The 20,121-nt window shown below is 33.4% G+C and overlaps 1 protein-coding gene across 1 annotated transcript in view; it reads right to left on the bottom strand.

The window, feature by feature from the left end:
- Positions 1-19,700, bottom strand: part of LOC140437355 (uncharacterized) — a 234,471-nt gene extending 214,771 nt beyond the window's left edge. The window contains exon 1 of the mRNA XM_072526837.1: positions 19,286-19,700. The gene's annotated coding sequence lies outside the window, so the exon portion shown is untranslated. The remainder of the gene's footprint in view (positions 1-19,285) is intronic.
- Positions 19,701-20,121: the final 421 nt, after the last annotated feature.

The raw sequence follows: 20,121 nt of genomic DNA, 5'->3' as shown, positions 1-20,121 counted from the left end.
TAAAGTTTTGTTATGTTATACAGGGTATTTTTAAAGGTATACTCAATTTTCTATAAAAATTGTAACAAGTTCATTCAATAAAAATTCCTGTATTATTAAAAAGAAACACAATAACAATCATCTATTGGTGTCACATTTTTTATTGATCGTCAAAATTTTCAAAAATGATTGATATTGCTAATTTTTTATATCGAATACAGGGTACATCAACCAAGTACATTATTTTCTCTAGTTTTTCTACTAAATAGGTAAGATAAATTTTATTAGATATGATCATCGAGCAAAAAGACAAAAGAGGGAATGTAAAGGTAGTGGGGGCAAAAATATTATTAGACAGGAAGTGCCATCTTGAGAGGCCACATTAAACAAGGAAAGACAGACTCTTTCCTTGTTTAAGAAATCAAATTTAGTTAGGTTATGTCATTTCTGATGTTATTGTTTCTCCCAACTGTCACATGAAAGATTATTTGTATTTTCTTTTAAAGTTTTTTAACAATTGCTTCACATTTTAGACTATTATTGTTATTATTTAATTAAAACTTTATTGTGTCCTAGTTTAAAAAAAAGTATTTTAAGTGTATTATGTATTAATATTATGTAATATTAATATTATCTAATATAACAAATACATAGATAAATTAGAACCCCTACACCACTGTATGATTATTGTAAAGTGTCATGAAATTTAAATTTGGCGCATTCGCATTTCCGGATATGTCCGCCATCAGAGGCCACTTTTTTGGTCTCCTTTTCATAATGATTAGATTCCCTCTTTTGTCTTTTTGCTCGATGGATAGGATCTAGATAATGGGGGAATACAATAAAAATGCGTTATTACCAGTAAGAATTTATCATAAACGGTTTCCTGAGAGGCGACAACCTACAACAGCAAGGTTTAAAAGATTGAAGGATCGGTTTAACCCCACTGGTTCAGATATTTATGGAAAACATGAAAGAATAAAAAATAAAGACATAAAGCAAACAGAGCCACAAGCTGCCTGAATGAAACAATATCGAGAAATAAAAATGGGAAAGAAAATCAGGAAAGAAATGAAAGGCAGAATTTACAAAACCAATCATCATGGTCATCAGTCAGGCCAAAGTGGGTATACTTTTTAGGTGCACTGATGATGGAACATGGATTCCGAAAACGTTTTGTGATATAGCCCGATTGGGCCTTTTAAATTATATACCTTTTATAAAGGATTTTTAATAAAAATTTTTGTTATATATGGTGTACAGCCAAACTACAGGAACTTAGATTCCTTGTGGACCTTAAAAAATGGTTGAAGTTGCTAAATAAAAATTTGGATTTATTTTTTCTAAAATTAGGGGATCATCATAAAAATGGCGAAAAAATGAAAAATGTGAAAGGTTTTTTTAACGCTTTTTTATGTTAAGCGAGTTATATATTTGGACATTATTTATAGTTCTCTTCTAAATTGACAAACATTTAAAAGAGTTTTTAACTAACAGTCGAATTTTTAAAGATGATGCGTTTCTGATAACGCAAGGACTGAAACAAGCTGACGGACTGGCTGCAACGGTTTCCAACCTTGTTTTTGAATATGTAATTAGATAGGTTGATCGTAAGTAGAAATAACATTCCTACAAACAAATCCACCCAATTGGTACCGTACGCAAATTACTTATACAAACCAGATCAAATAGACAAGCAGAACAACAACACTTTTGTAGATGATTGAACAAGTGAACAGATTCACGTACTGTGTACCTGATCGCAAATAATGAAGAAGAACCTGAAATAAATAGAAGGTTTATGCTGGCCAATAAACCATATTTCGTCATGGGGCACATATTTAAATCTTGAGTTGTACATCGAAAAACAAAACTCAGAGTATATAAAACAATAATCGGACCCGTAAATAGTAAGTTGTGAGTGTGAAACATGGGTTATAACATAGAAATCTGCCAATGCATTAGAGGTATGCGAAAGAAAAATATTGCAAGGACCACAGACTGATTAGCTTGATGAGTCATTTACTTAAAATATTTCTTCGCATACTCCACACAAGAATGTTCAGAAAACTAGAAGAGCTGAGCGGCGAGACACAATTTGGTTTCAAGAAGGGACTCGGGACGCGCGAAGCATCATTCTGCTTGAATACCCTGGTACAAAACTGTATGGACCAACGAAAAGATATAGTCATCACATTCCTCGACTACGAAAAAGCTTTTGACACCGTAAAACACGATGAAATAATAAAAATGCTACACAATGCTGATATTGATGAGAAAGATATAAGAGTTATCCAGAATCTCTATTGGAATCAAAAGGCACGTGTGAGGCTGAACAAATCAACAAACACAGAGGAATTCGAAATTTTACGAGGGGTGCGACAGGGGTGTATTTTGTCTCCTATGCTGTTCAACCTCTATGTGGAGAATGTTTTTGCAGAGGCACTTGAAGGCACTGATTGTGGTATAAAGGTCAACGGGTACCCGATAAATAACATTCGTTACGCTGACGACACCGCAATAATCACAGATAACGAACATGATATGCAGTTGATACTAAATAAAATAAACACCACAGGAAAAACATATGGCCTGAAGATAAATGCTGGAAAAACAAAATGCATGACAATAAGAAAGGGCGCATTTTTCAGAGTACAACTGCACGTAGATAATGCTCCAATCGAGCAAGTGAAAACATTCAAATACTTCTGAATGATGGTGAATGACCAATGGGATCCTCAACAAGAAATAAAATGCCGTACCGAACAAGCAAGACAAGCTTTTCTTAAATTTAAACCGCTACTTTGTAACCGCAATCTTTCCTTCAATCTCCGTTACAGAATGGTTAAGTGCTATGTATGGTCCATATTGTTATACGGCATGGAGACATGGACGTTGAAAATATCTTCCATTAACAAGTTGGAAGCCTTCGAAATGTGGACCTTGCGAAGAATGTTCCGCATACCATGGACAGATAGGGTGAGAAACGAGGAAGTCCTAAGAAGAGCAAATACTGAGAGAGAATTGCTCAGCTTGATCAAGGCACGAAAGAGAGGAAAAATACGCAATCCCTCAACTAATTATCCAAGGAAAGATTGAGGGCAAGAGAGGAGTAGGTCGCAAACAAATGTCGTGGCTGCGAAATATAAAGAACTGGACAGGCGTAACTAACACTGGCGAACTTTTGCATGCCGCAAAAGACAGACGTCTGACCTTAAGATAATTCGCCAACGCACTATAGGTGCACGGCACCATAAGAAGAAGAAGATGTACTAAAGAAATATACAAACAATATAGAGAACCAACACTAGCATAATACAGTAAGCTGTAGTGATTTAGATGGGCAGAACACGTGGTCCACGCATGACAACAGAATCTCCAGAAAATTACTAAGCACAAGAATGCAAGGTAAAACACCTGTTGGAAGAAAAAAAAAAGATGGGAGAACGAAGTAGATGAGAAACCACGTTTATGGAAAAAAATAGCAGTAGATGAAATCTTTGGAGAAGCCTGCTGAAAGAAGCCCAGGCCCAACTTGGGCTGTATTATCATTGGATGGATGGAATAGTTGTTGGTAATAATGTCATAATCTAGTTTACCAATAGTGGAAGAGCCATCACAAGACCCTATAAAGGTACTTGTCAATTATGACTACTAAAGCATTTAAAGTAGTAGTTTTCACTATTTAGGTTTACTCTAGCATTTTTTCAATAAAAACACATATTTACTTGGCTTTCCTGTTTCGATTAGGAGATAAACTTTGAGGATATTTTCGACTTCTAAATGCAATTGCATTTATTGTTGATAATTAAAGTGTTGGCTGCTGTTAATTATTAAATGTTTACGTTACAAAATATACAATTAGGCGCCGGATATATTTGAAAAATACATCGTTATTAGTTTTATGACTACCATTCTAATTGATAGCAGCTGATAAATTCAAAATATTTTTTAATCATCCATGACCTTCTTTTGGCCACACAACTTCAAATTAGATACACTAAATACAGGTTACTTGCGACATAATATCATTTTGAATGCATGTACAATAATTTGGTTACTCTGATAATGGACCAGAGTAATAATAGTGATAAAAAATGTATACACTAATTCCAGCACTTTAGATAAAAAATTATATAATGTCAATATCTCGTTTTATGCATAATAAATAAGAAAATACAATTCATTCACAGAATTTTATCACACTAATTCATTTTTGAAAATTTCATTAAATTAGATAACAGTTTATTTTAGTGTTTATTTGACAAAAATGAAACAAGAAAATACAACAAATCTCTAAATACCAGCCAAGAATTTAAGCCAAAAAACTAAAAACTTGTAGAGATATTAACGGTGAAATTCTACAATAGACATACTCAGTTCTTAATAGGTAGATGGGAAAACAATCCAGCGATTATATAAATTTAAATTACGTCGAAGACGGCGACAACATAGAAAATGAACTAAGGCTATATCAGCCACTACATATTGAAGCACCAACAAGAGAAGAAGGGGCAAATGTCATCCAAAAACTTAAAAATAATAAAGCCCCAGGAATCAACGAAATCTGTTCTGACATGTATAAGGAAGATGGTGGTCAGCTTTTGGCAGCAATCCTAAAATCAATAGTACTTATATGGCAGAACGAATTAATACTAGAGAAGTGGCTAAAGGAAATATTATTCCCGCTGCCAAAAAAAAAGGCTGATGACCTTGATTGCAGGAACTATAAAGGCATTATTCTGTTATCTACATATAAAATATTCGGCAATATACTTTTTAAGAGACTTAGACACTTTACAAAAGATGTTTTTGGGCATTACCAATGCGGATTTACTGCCGGAAAGTCAACTATTCACCCAATACACGCCCACAGGCAAATTTAAAAAAAAATCACTAAATATAATATAGATACTCATCATCTCTTTGACGACTTCAAAGCAGCCTATGACAGTGTTAAAAAATTGCACTATATAATACAATAATAATCTTCGGAGTCTCACCCAAGTTAGTTAAATTAACAAAATTAATAATGCAAAACGTAAACTCGTAAGTTAGAATACAAGGAGAAATCTCTATGTTCTTTGATATTAATAATGTCCTAGCCCTGTCTAGAAACAGGAAGATGCGCTAGCGTGCTTCCTCCTTATTATTGCTTTGGAAAATGCAGTTGGGCAGAGAAACATTAGATTAAACAGAAATCTTCAATAGATCGACACAAATTCTAGCAATCGCTGATAATATCGTTAAAATGGACAGAAGTATGAGAAACGAATTTCAGTGTTTTACAGAATTTATGAACTCGTGAACTGAACTAGGACTTGTTGTAAAGGAGGAAAAATCCAAATACACGTTGGGTGCCTGCGAAGATGCTGCAGAGTAACAAGAATGGATAGCAGAAGTAATGACGAAATAAAGCAAAGAACATCAATAGAAACAGACATACAAACAATAAAATATAGTGGGGGTCCCTGAACACTGCCCTGTTGGATTCCTGCTTTGATTGGTCGTGGTTCTGAACATTCGCCTTCTTGTTTAACTCTAAAAGTTCTGTCTTTCAACTATGACTATATTAGATGGACATAGTGGATGGGAAGATATCTTTTTAAACCATTTTGGTTTACCATTTATTAGAAGTGGTATTCTACTTTTAGTTCGTTTGATACCTTAAAAGCATTAACAATTTCACGCACATTTATACACCGTTCTTTCGACATCATAACATGCACTTTGTCAACGATTTCGGTGTGTCTGCAGTTTTTGGACCACTTTCACGTGGATTATCTTCAGGTACTTCATGATTGTGGTCTCTTCATATCTGCTCTCAATACTATTATATTAAGGTCGTTCTGTACCCCGAGACAGAGACAAGCGCAAACAACTGTCATCTCCCTGATCTGTGTCTCGTCAGTTTTCCTCCAAGGGCAGTAATAGAATAAGATGTAATAAGTCGGTCGCTGCGCGACATTTCTATTTTAACACTGAGTTGTACATGGTTTCTTATTAAAAATAATTATTATTTACGATATTTATATAATAATTATATACGATTAGAAAACTATTCAAATTCAAAATAAATAGGATCAACTTCGGAATCCGAGTCGTCTTGAGGGTTAATAATTAGGTTAATAATCTCTACGGTCGCATCAATTATGTTATCAAGATCCCACATTTTTTGTTCTTCTTCTATTACATGTCTTACTGCATCTTTCCATTTTTTGTTTTGTAATATGTTGAAAGACTCGTATAACAATTCACGTACAACTTGTATTTTATATGACGTATTTTTTCTAGCCACATAACTTTTCATTTGTGCTCAAATGAGTTCAATTGGATTTATTTCGCAGTGGTAGAGTGGAAGTCTAAAGACTGTGATATTTCGCCTTTTTGCCATTTTGTCAACTACGTATTTCTTGAACTTAGATTTGTGTTGCCGGGCAATTTTTAAAAGTTCTGCTTTTACCATTCCATCTTCGTAAGGCAGATACTTATTCCGCAGCCAGTCAAGAATATCCTGTTTCTTCCACGCATTCGTTAGAAGTCTTTCTACTAGTCGTGAACGATAAGGGGCATTATCTAATACTATAATTGAATTTGGTGGTATGTGTTCAATCATCTGCTCAAAATACTCTTCGAAAACATCAGCTGTCATCTCCTCGTGATAGTCTTTTGTGCTTTTGGACTGAAATTCCAAAAAACCATGCTTAGCAAATCCTTTTTCACTGCCAATGTGAGAAATTATTAACCTACTGCCTTTACCAGAAGGTGGGGAGATACCAGTAGACCAACCTTCCATAAAGGCTTGCCTGGAGCTTAATATATTTTTATCTGACCAAACTTTTTTTAGAGTATGACCTGAGTTTACCCACGTTTCATCCTGGTAGAAGATGGGCCTTTCTTCAGCTCGGAATTTTCGTATGAATCTTAGATAATTTCTTCTCTAACATCATCTTCTCCTCCCGGTCAATCAAAAGTGATTTTCGGTCTGATTTCTCCCACCGGAAATTTAATTCTTTTAAAACTTGCCACAATTTAGTTTGTCCGATATGAGGCAAATCCGGGTCGTCTCTAACTTCTTGTAAAATTTTGTTTAGGTTTGGTATTTCTTTTTTGAAAAAAAATCCATGAATTTTCCTTCGAATACCATTTTTGGCAAATTCATCAATTTCAATAGGCTTTTTCCCTCTCTTTAAGTGTTCGTTTGTGTTTAGGTTAGCTATACCGTGTTTTTTTCTTTCTGATAGGAACCTATATAAAGTTGACTCTCCTACACCAGTCATGTTGGCACAACTTTCGACTATGTTGCAACAGTGTTTGTGGGATTCTGAGAAACCAGAGCATCGTGAACATTCAGGACAATAGTCTTCTCTCTTGGTGAATAGACAGACTTACTGACTGTACGCAACAGTACCGGTGTAAAACTTGATGATGAAGCCATCACAAACAATCCAACAAAACGAGCACGAGCGAAAGGTACGTATATGTTCGTAGGTATATGGAATAAAAAATCACTCACGCACTGCATATAATTCGCAAAAGAAATATTCGAGACGCTAATTACTGCCGTAGATGCGGAAACACCGACGAGCCGTAAATTACATGCGATCAAAAACGTACTAAACAAAAAAATTGTTTTCGTTCGTAATAACTTTACCCTTTCAAGTTAAGTTTCGAATATAATTATATTATTAAAAATCTGGGGAATTCCATCTTAATTATCTTGCAACGAATAGTACCTTCGGATATGAATTCCAGGTTTTCTAGTAAAGTGATTAAACGCGAAGATTAGTATTGAAATATCCAAAGAGATAAGGTATTCTTATTTACAAAATTTTTAATGGTTAAATTCTTATTTTTATTAATATAATATAATAACCAACATTATTCGTGAAAGTTTTAATTGTTTTTTTGCTAAATATAATTAGTATTAAAATATTATCAATATTATATATAACAGTATTAAAACATTATATTATTATTTAATGAATAAACACCTTAGGAACGCCTATGATTTACGACCGTTTTATGAGTTTGAGGCATATTTCGTGCTTTCAACAATTTGTGAACAAAGAATAGACATTGTGAAATTTATTAAAGTTCAGGGGCTAAAATGGTTCGATTAACTACATATACCCTCTTATTAATTAACCTAATAATGACGGTACTGCCGCAGTGGCGTTTTTTTGTTTATAAACGTTATTCTGTTTTAATTTAAACGTGTATCAAATATATTTTTTTAATTTTTAATAATTCAGTATTGAAATCATCTAGTAAAACTGTAAATATGGCTACTGTTAATTCGATAAGATAATCCTATATGTTCAATACTAAATAAAAAAATAATTAAGTTCAAAAATGTTTTAAGAATATCTTTTTAATAAAAAAATAACTCCAAATTAAAAAAATGCAATGTTTGATGAAGCTTTCGACTACCTGTCAGTAAGATATTCCATTTTGTGTTTATGGCACAATTTAACAAAAACATCAACGAGCTCTCTGTCTATAATTATAGTACAGTCAACAGCTACTGCGTTTTTCATACATTTTTAGATACATTTGCTCTACTTTTAATTCTTGGACTACTAATACTGTATATGTAGTATGTTCTTAATTGCATTTTAAAAAAAAAAACCTGTGCAATATCAATATATAGAAATACGAAAATATTTTACAACGGTTACAAATATTTTTTACTGCAGTAATAAATGTTACTTTCTTGTATATTAAAAAAAATTGTAAGACGTCAACGATCCAAAACATTAAAAGTTATTACAAATTTGCATAATCTCGTCAATAGTATCCTGCAAATAATAGACCTTATGTTGTCAGATGTACTAGCTTGGGATTAAAGTATTATTTACCACTTCGAAGTCGTAAAGATAAGGTTTATGTGTGTTTGAAAGCGATAAGTTATAGTCTCTTTTTGCAACAATAGCATTATACTGATCGTTAAAGGTAAAATAATAAAATATATATGGTAGTATAAAAAGTTCTAATATTAGAAGACTAAAATCTCAAAAAAATAAACAAAAAAATGAAATAAAAAATAAGCAAATCAAAAATACAACATTAATTTCATATACATACAGTATAATGTATAATAAGCAGCTCCTGCTAAACAAGGTTGTATAAAAAGTATATTATCTAGTATTATAACTAATAGTTGCAACTGTTGCGATTAGCAGCTCGTTAAAAAATAACTATAACTTATGACCAGGCCATAAGGAAGTATCTAAAAATGATTTGTATTAGTAAAATTGAGCGCTTTATGTTCCTCTTAGTCATTTTAAAGTTCACAAAGTCTATTAGAAAATGGTTATACGGCAATCACTACTAAAAGGGAGACAATCAAAGAGATTAATAGCTTCAACGCCTACATAGTCCCACAGCTTTTATTGAAATTAGCAAATAATCAATAAGCTAGCCACTGTTTACTGCTTTTTTATGTAATATCCAGACAAGATATATAATAAGAACGGACTACTAAACGTTAATTTTGGTTTAACAAAAATGTAATAAAATTTAAATCGATGATATGATACCAAACTCAATTAAAGACAGTAAAGAGTTGTACTCTACATTCGAATCTTAACCAGATTTATTGTTTTTCAAAATACTTTGCACAAAGATAAAAAATGCATTTTAAATTACTTAAACACTAGCGGACCAACTCGACATCGAGTTTTTTAAACGAAATTTTTATTTTGCGAGAAAAATATACAATATATACAATGACCGAAAGTAAAAATATTTTTATCAATAACTCAAAAACTATAAATGATAATTTCGTGAACTTACATTTTTGAACTCTACGTTGAATTCTCTATTGATTTGACTAATAAAAACGAAACCGGAAGTCCACCTCAAAACCGGAATGCAATTTTTAGTTCATCAAATGTCGACATGGATATCATTTAGCAGTTAATTTTGCATACTGATCACGAATCCGGTGTCAAATTTGCTCTATCTTGACGTTTTATGCCCGTTTCGGGTCACTTCTGGTGTCGGATCGCAACCGGAAGTACATATTTAGATTCGTCTCGACGAGACCTTTCGATCCATATATACATTGTGGGTCATCTCAAAACCGGAAGTGAATTTTTGTACCAAAAGTATATCTTGACAATCTCATACGTAATACTAATAATATTCCGAAAAAATATTTTAATTATCTAATATGGTTTTTGAGTAAAGTGGTGGACAAGAAAAGGACTTAGTGTTTTAGTATATAAGATATCCTCACTCGTCAAAAATGTTGATTGTACACATTCTAGCATCATGAAAGCAAAAAATGTTTATGTATTGCGCCGCCGACAATGTTTCATTAGCGAAAAAATTTGATTGATTTGATACTTTTTTGTATCACAAATGATTTACTATTTAGTTTCGGACCTTTCCATGATTCATCACATTAATAATTGTGTTAACGTGATAATACCCGTTTTTGGATATCCTCCACACAATGTCTTCTCAAGACATATACCTATAATACAAATAGACTCGGGGCTGCAATTCAGACCCGTTTCGCCAGAGCGATAGAGAAAACTGACGCAATGCAGTCCCTGCATTTCTTTCTAATGGGCCGGGTATATGGACCACGTGACCTAAATGACTAATGGGAAGGTCACCTGGTCAATAAACCTGGCCCATTATCTGTCTATGTTCTGCATAGACATATAATACAAATAGAACGAGCGTGGCAATACATGCCCATTCCCCTAGTGCGACAGAGAAAACTGACGCAAAGAAGTCCTGTATCTCTTTCTAATGGGCCGGGTTTGTCGACCACGTGACCTAAATGACCAATGGGAAGGTAAAGTGGTCGATAAACCTGTCTCATTAGAAAGAGAGGCAGGGACTGCTTTGCGTCAGTGTTCTCTGTCGAACTTAGGTCTATTAGACCTAAGAACAACAGACAACAGAGTGTCGAGATCGTTGCCCAAGGCTAATGACTCTGAGATACCGCTTCTCTACTACCAGGTCTATTGTAAATCAATGGTTTGCAGAACATGGAAGACAAATTGGAATGTGAATAATTTATCGTCGAATTTGCATCAATGGTTAGCAAAACATATAGGTTCTGAAAACCATTGATACAAATTCTTCTATAGAAGACTATTTGGAATGCGAACAATGCAGACCAAACATTTTGGCCACCCTAGGTGCTACCTATTGCCTGAGAACATCGACGTAATTGTCGTGAATGGTGCAGAAAACAATTGGCTTGGGACGAGGAATAGAACGGGTTTGTATTTCGTGATGAACCTCAATTATATTTAGGGATACATGATGGCCGAGCCGAATGTTAGAAGACCACGTGGCCATTGCTTATGGTTCAAGATCATCTCTAATCTTCGTCAGATAAAACATGACAACTCAGCGATACGTAGAAGAAATACTGGAGACTCATCTCGGACCATACTTTCAGATGCTCCAACATCCAATTTTTCAGCAGGATAACGCAAGGTATTACAAGAGTCACCACTTCTTAGAACAAGCTGGACACCCTACCCCTCCGACGCCCGAGATCACCAGATTTATCTCCAAAAGAACACGTATGGGACGTTATGAGTTAGAGATTTCTTAATTTAGAACATCCTGATAAAACTTTGGATCCGGAACATCTATGTCGGACACTTGGAGTGTCTAATGAGGCCATGGAAAGCCGAAATGACGTCATAACACTCGGTTGATTGTTAATCAATCAACGGTTCAGAAAAAAAATAACTTCAAACGTATTTAAGGTAGTACGTGTTAATTTTTTGGGTATTAATATATATATATATATATATATATATATATATATATATATATATATATATATATATATATATATATATATATATATATGAAAGTAAAAGACTGCATTTTATTTTAATTCGAATTCCACCAGAGAGTTGAATATCTCGAAACACTTGTAGAACAATGGTGAAATTCGAATTGAAATGAAATGCAGTCTTTTACCGTTTATTTTTATTTAATAAAAAATATTTAAATATAATATCATGGTTATTCATGCAAATAGAAAGGACGCGAAATATAGTATAAAATTAATTATAAATGACACAAAAAGTAGAAATTATACTTTAAAAGTAAGATAGATAAAAAAAATCCCACAAAACAGTATACTATTATATAATCTAATTTAAAGAAGATGCTAAAGAAGATATTAGAAACAATAATTCCTTTTAAGTTGGATATTTGCATAACGTATAAATTTGCTAAATATAAAGATATTTAAACTTTACTATTTTATTTAATGACTAAAACAAGGCAAACAACGCATAAAATGTGAAGATTACACCTTGTGAAAATATATGAAGTATAAAAGTTGCATCATTGCATGTCCCAGTTAAGTCGTAAAAAAAATAGTAGGAATTTTGGTTTAATCGTAGTTTATGACTTATGTATCATATTACAAAGGTTACCTAGCTTTTTATTCCTTGCACTACGATAAAGAAAAGGCTAGTATAAAAGATACCAAATAATTAACATAATTATCGGCCTATATCGCTTATTACCAGTCTTGCAAAGATATTTGGAAAAGAAAAAAATTTAGTCTGCTTTCAGAAAACCAATATGGTTTAAAGAAGGGATATTCTACTACCGATGCTATACCATCTGTTACTGATTATTTATACAAAATGTTTGCTAACAGTCCTCCTACAATAGCTATTTTTCTGGATCTAGCCAAGGCGTTTGACACTGTTCGTCATTAACAGCTGTTAAATAGTTTGGAGGAACTTTAAATCAGAGGTGCACCACATTTACTATTACAAAGTTACTTTATTAGATCACAAATGATCAAAAAATTAATGACAAACTAAGTGTCGAAAAAAATACTTATTATGGTGTGCCTCAAGGTACTATATTAGATCCCTTAATATTACGATTACTTACGACCTATTATAAGATACGCTTACTCTCTACACCAGTAAATCTTGAGAAGAACTGAAAATTTTAGCAGAAAGAGAAACTACTCGGGTACTTGAATCGCTGAATCGCTGACCCACAAGATACCCCTATTTCTCATTAGCATAGCAGCAAAACCGAGAGCGTTTAAGAACATTAACATGGAAACTCTCCCATTGTATTATCGGTCGCAGAAATCAGCATGGATGGACACATATTTGTTCAGGGAAGGTTTGTGTGCGAATTTGTTCCGAAAGTGAAAAAACATTTGGCAAAATCAAAACTGCCCATCAAAGCACTTCTACTTCTTGAAAACGGGCCTACTTATCAGGAAGGTCTTCAGTGTGATCATAAAAAGAAATTAAACTACTGTTCCTGTCACCCAATGTGACAGCTAGTGTTCAACAGCTAATGGACCAAGGGGTCATTGATTGCTTCAAGAAAAAGTATCGCCGAAAACTGCTTTGTGAAGTTCTTTCCAAACTGGAGGCTGATGACAACCTAGACCCATATAAAGGATGTTGTGTACATGTCAGTCAAGGCATACGACGAAATACCACCTTCGACGTTGGTAAAGTCTTGGAAAAAAATTTGGCCAAATGTAGAAGATAAGATTGTCCAAACAAACACAATAGCAGATGAGCCAAACAAAATTCTTGTTAACAAACCTGATGTCAATGCAGCTTTATTGCACAATCTTCAGCAACTACCGAACTGTGGTCCCTGTGTTAAAGAAGATGTTTTAGAGTGGATCAACTTAGAAAAAGAGCTACACAACGAGGTTTTGAACGACAACGAAATCCCCGAGTGTGTCATGCGCCAGGAAAATAAGAAGGATAATGACGCAGATGCTTCTAAGACTGAAGAGGAAGATGAAGAAAACAAAAAGTGGCGTGACTTTGCACATAAAAAATCATTAAAAATGAAAATTCAGAAACAAATAACTGATTTTTTAAGTCTTTAAACAGCCAAACCACCAATGTGCAGTATCACCCTACAATTATAGGGGCATCACCCTACTTAACGTGGCATATAAAGTATTGTCTAACGTATTGTATAGAAGATTGATCCCCTATGCTGAACAAATAGTTGGGAACTACCAGTGCGGTTTCCGACCCAATAAATCAACAACGGATCAAATCTTCACAGTCAGGCAGATTCTTGAGAAAACGCTTGAGTTCGGAGTTGATACCCACCACATATTCGTGGATTTCAAAGCCGCATACGACTCAGTCAACAGACAAAAACTTCTAAAGGCTATGGTGGAATTTCAAATGCCGCTTTATCTTGTTCAACTAACGGAACTTACACTCACAAGTGTAGAGAGTGTAGTCAGAATTCAAAACGACTTTTCCAGACCCTTCCATTGTAAAAATGGACTGTCGTGTCTCTTATTTAACCTTGCACTAGAAAAAGTAATTCGAGAGTGCCATATTAATGCGAATGGCACCATCTTTAATAAATCAAGTGGTCGGATATGCAGATGACATAGACATTATTGCTAGGTCCACAAAATCTCTGATCGAAGCATTTCGATCACTAAGGGCGTCTGCACTTAGAATGGGATTAAAAATAAACCCACAGAAAACCAAGTATATGTATTGTACTAGATCGGGCAACCAGATACCTAGACTATTAATTGATGATCTGGAACTGGAAGGTGTGGACTCCTTCGTCTACCTGGGCTCGCTGCTGACCAAAGACAACAATATCAGCGAAGAAATTAAAAGAAGAATAGTGCTTGCCAATAAGTGCTATTACGGCTTGAGGAAACGTATGGCCCAAAACTACCCAGAAAAATTAAAGTTACCATATATAAAACACTAATAAGGTCAGTGTTAACATACGGGTCTGAAACGTGGTCACTTACACATAACGACCAAGAATTGCTTAAACGTTTCAAGAGAAAAATTCTAAGAAAAGTATATGGAGGAATCCAAGAGCAGGGTTTGTGCCGTAGGCGCTACAACTTTGAGTTATATAGAAGTTTTGGGGAACCTGACGTTGTAAAATATATTAAATTAGCACGCCTTCGATGGGTAGGACATGTAATTAGGCGAGATGAAGATGCAACGATCAGAAAAATTTTCGACCGAAGAGGACCAGTGGGAAGACGAGCCAGAGGAAGACCAAAACTTAGGTATCAAGATAACATAGAGGATGATCTAAAATCCATCGGAGTAAAAGCATGGAGAAGAGTTGCCAGAGACAGGGGCGAATGGAAGATTGTTCTGAAGAAGGCTTTGGCTCATAACGAGCTGTAATGCCACTGATCGTGATGATGACCAATGTGCAGTAATATTTTAAAATTTTATTATGCCTAGAGCTCTGTAAGTATTTTTGTGTAGTGTAACCTTCTGTCTTTTCATATGTCAGAGTATTCCTCTGAGTTATATTTATGTGTAAGTGTTTGGTTTTTGCTAGTTCCTTACAAACAATAAATGGGCATTTTTTAGGTAGGCATCGGTGAGTTTGGCCACTTTTTAAGTTCGGCCTAGTGGTCCGTGGCCGAACTTACGGGAGTCTACTATATTTATATATATATATATATATATATATATATATATATATACATATATATAAATGTGAGGAATACCTGTGCACAACCTTTGTTTCTTCAGGGAATTTCTTCCGTGTTTGTTTATTTGTCTTAAACGTTTACATTATAATAAATTTTTATAAATTTTCTATTGAACTGTTAAGTGTATTACTACTGTATTATTTTTGAATGCATATCAATAATATATATATATATATCATAAATATCAATTTTAATTGTGTATTTTAATGGTTTATCTTATATAAAAATTGAGCAAAATCACTATAAGTACGTATTTTAGTACGTATGGAGTATTTTCGTACTCCAGTCGTCAGAGACAAAAATGCTACTGAACACCCAAAAATCATACGAACAAGCTGAATTTTGTCAAAAAGGTCGATTTTACGATGCTAAAAAAGATGCAAAAAAGTTTACCACTTTTACCCCCGGGCTTTTCCCTACCAAGAATCTGTACCCCAAAGAAAAAAAGTTTTAAACAAAAAATGTAGCTAAGATAATTTTGAACAAAAACGTTTATTAGCATTTTTTGCGTAGAATGAACCGTTCTCTCAGAAACAACGATTGAAGCGATTGGAGATTTTGAATGTCAGTTACGCGCGCTCATTAAAATTTGTATCAGCTTGACGGTAAAAATTCAACATCTTTTAATTCGAGTGTCCTAACGACAAAAATCGAGATGCATTTTAAAGGTTAAGAGTGCAGCTTTCCTATGCATTTTTTGTATTTTGTCGCAAATGAACTCAGTTTGTATAGAGGTGGTCAATAAATAAACGTAGTGTGATTTTTGCCATTTTATGATTCTCTGCCCATTGACCGGCCACTATGGAGTTTTTATAATTATAAGCTAATCTTCAAAACCTATAGCATGAAATTTCAGTTTTGAGTTGTGGCAAAAAATGTGAGGCATTTGAAATATGCTTAAAAATGCTAAATTTAAACTTCTACATTACAAACGATCTAAAACGTTTAAAACCTCACTTTTTAATTATACTAGTATGTTTTTTAAAAGTACTTAACTGCTGCTGTAAATTCCTGTGACATGCGATCGTTTGTAATGTAAAGGTTATAATTCTGCGTTTTTAATCATATTTCAAATGCCTCATATTGGTTGGCAAAAATTAACATTGAATTTTCATGTTATAGATTTTAAAGACTGGCCTCCAAAAATAAAAATTTCACTACGACCGGTGAATAAAAGTAATAAATGTCTCGAGAATCGTAAAAATGGCAAAAATCGCGCTAAGTGCATTTATTGAACAGCTTTATAGAAACAGGCTTGATTTCCGGCATAATACAAAAATTGCATACGAAAGCTACACTCTTTATCTTTAAAACGCATTTTGATTTTTGTCGATAGCACACTGTTACCAAAAGATATCGATTTTTTACCGTCAAGTTGATACAAATTTTATTTAACATTGATTTCGCGCGCGGAACTGACATTTAAAATCACCGGTCGCTTCAAGCGTTGTTTCTGAGAGAACAGTTCATTCTAAGCCAAAAATGCTAATTAACGGTTTTGTTCAAAATTATCCCAGCTATATTTTTTACATTGGACACATTTTTTTCTACGGCGTACAGATCCTTGGTAAATCGATTTTTTGCGTTTTAACCCCCCTACGAGGGAAGCTTTAGTGGGAAGCCCGAGGGTCCCAAAATTGATATTCTCGACAAAATTCAGCTTGTTTGTATGATTTTTAGGGATCAAATCTCTGACGACTGGAGTATGGAGAAAAATAAAAATATTGATCGAAGTGTTTTTGAGAAGCTTTGTATCGGTTTTCGTCATTTAAAAAACAAAAGACGTTAAATACGTAAAAACACATTAATAACAAAATATTGAAATGACTTTTCTATAGTTTCTATGCAGGATTGCAGGATTGTTGGCGGGAAAATAAACGAAAATATTGCATAATATCGTGGCAACTAAATGTTCGGAATATTCAAGAAATTACTATTTTAATATGGGGTTACATCGCTACGTGCCTTTACGGCCGCGACAATCTTGTCTTACATTTTTCTTATTAATGATTGACACAAGTCAGGTATCCCATAATTTACCTAATTTTTTCTTTAAGGCGGCTACCGACGCGACGGTTCTCTGGGGGTCATTATGCAATTTCTGTTTCATTTTATTCCGTCCTGCTGGAATATAAAATTCAAGTCCGGGTGGAGATCGTGAGCACTTGGTACAAGTTATTTTCAAAATTTTTAATATTTTGCTGCGTTAATTGTGCCTTCCACTGTCGCATATCTTCTTAGACCTGCGCTCCCAAATCATAATTCCTTTGAAAAACTTCACAGTTATTTTAAGGCAATCTTTATGGAATGTTTCATTTTTACTTCTGATAATTCATTTTCGAAAGTCGTCGATTTAGATTCATCACTGAACAATACTCTGGACTTGTCATCAAAGATCCAGAAAGAAATCTTCGATCTTGTCCAATTGAAGCAATTTGTTTTTTTGCTTCTCTGTACAAATCTTTGTATTTGCCTTAACCAGTACGAGTAATTAAAAAATTACGCATTTAATAAAAAATTATGATTTAATCTTATAAAAACTTAGTCTGATTTGTGTATCCCTTTTCTGCAACACTCTCCTGATAAATTTTTGCCTGTTTTTGAGCCTCATTGTGATGTTATAGCTCCTAAAGTGTTGCGACAGCCCAATTTTCACTAGTAATCGTCGATCCGTATCAGACACAATTCCCAGTTTACCCTAACTTTTGCCTTTAGGTTGGACACTTCCATTATAAGTACGTCGGCAACTGTAAACTTAGCCATCTCTAATTCCTCAGCAATTTCTCATATTTTTTTACCCTAATAATATTTTTTAATTATCAATTGACGAAATTTAGTATGTGTCGCACTTCCATTGGCCTTTTTTAAATAAATCTTTTATCAGAACTTTTCGCTAGAGGTTTGTAAACGTAACTGTCAAGAAACTTACGACTTATGATGAATGAATGTTAAAATTACTTTATTTTATACATGATAACGAGATAATTCCGAATATTTGGTTGCCACGATATAACGGAATATACCTATTCGTTTAATTTTCCGACAACGAACATTCAGTTGGTAAGGCTCGTATATATAATTATATTTGTGGTTTATTTCCAGAAAATAGATTGCTAAAATTTAAAAACAGATATCTAATGCCAATAATTTAAATTTTTTTATAGATCTAAAATGTTTTGAAAATTTATAAATTTTTGTTTACATTTTTATCATAAGAAGCAAAAACAAGACATAATTATTATTCTCTGTGATACAATATAGATAATAATAAATTATGCATTTTGTAACATGTAATACTCCTGATTAATGTTATAAATTATATTGCACAAAATTTATTTTTAATTTATTTTTTTTTGTATATTTCTGGAATAATTTCAGATATAATAAGTAAGAAAAAACTAGAGGTCGATATTAAAAATAAGTAGGTAACGAAAAATAAAAAATGTCAGATGAACAGTGTCTCAAGGACACAACTGATAATTATTAATATATTCTGTGGCAAAAGGCATATAATAAATAAATTGTATCAAATTAATTTTGCTGTTTGTATATTCAGGCTGATTATTGTTCTAAATAACATTGTACAAAACAAGTAAAAAATTCTTAGTATTCAAATTACCGAAACGTTATATTTTTGAACGCAAAGACTCAGAATTTATTATTAATAATACAAAAAAAATTGTTTCAATAAATGATCCCTATTTTTAGAGGCAAAATATGGCAGATAATTTTGTATAATGATAGTATTATTTAATAAGCACTTAATTTACATATTCCTTAGATATGAAAATTACTTTTAAAATATGTACTTACTTTCTTATAAAAAATATCACAAACTGTTGAGAGCTTAAATTGTTCGTATGTAAAAACAATTTTGCCGGTAAATATTCACCGCACACTTCAGACTGCCCGCGAAGCACAGCCGCCTTGAAATCACACTGAATTGAATTGAATCAAAATCGTATGGCGAAGTGGGAATTGATAATACCACCGCCAAAAGATCCGCCGTAATCTCTACCGCAAATAAATTAGTCACAGGTTGTTGGTCCGCGAATAATTCGACACACGCGGCAAAAAATACGCATACGCACTTTTTAAATTTTGCTGAAGGCGCAGAGAAGCACAATCTAATGAGATTGATTAACGGATAATATATTAAATGATCTCTAGACTGTGACGCGAGTTATAGTAGGTTTTATCAGAGGAGATACGAACGTAGTATGTTAGCCAGACTGCAAGTCTTGCAGTATTGAAGCAGGGACCGCTATTCCTGCTACGTATGTTGCAATATGCGCTCTAGTGTTTCTCTCGACTCGCTAGGCCTTTTGCTGATGAACAATACTGTAATAAAGTTATTAGGCCAGTCAATAGGAGTATATGTTTACTTAAAAGATCGTTATTTAAGAAAATTAAAAGTTTGGAAAACACAGGTAATTTTAACGGTAAAAACAAAATTTCTAAAAATTTATCAAATAATTTTTATTTTACTTATTATTATTCTTTAACTTTTAATAATTATTTTTATGAAAATTATTTAATGAATTCCCTTTTCGTTTAACCCTATCATCACCCTATCATGTTGGATCATACCAGATCTTATTTGGTAGGCAAGCAATATCATCAGCAAAGGTAGCTATTGTGTTATGATC

Source organism: Diabrotica undecimpunctata, chromosome 3 (assembly GCF_040954645.1).
Source record: "Diabrotica undecimpunctata isolate CICGRU chromosome 3, icDiaUnde3, whole genome shotgun sequence".
Taxonomy (NCBI): domain Eukaryota; kingdom Metazoa; phylum Arthropoda; class Insecta; order Coleoptera; family Chrysomelidae; genus Diabrotica; species Diabrotica undecimpunctata.
The sequence above is the reverse complement of the archived record's forward strand: the minus strand, read 5'-3'. Positions and strand labels throughout refer to the sequence as shown.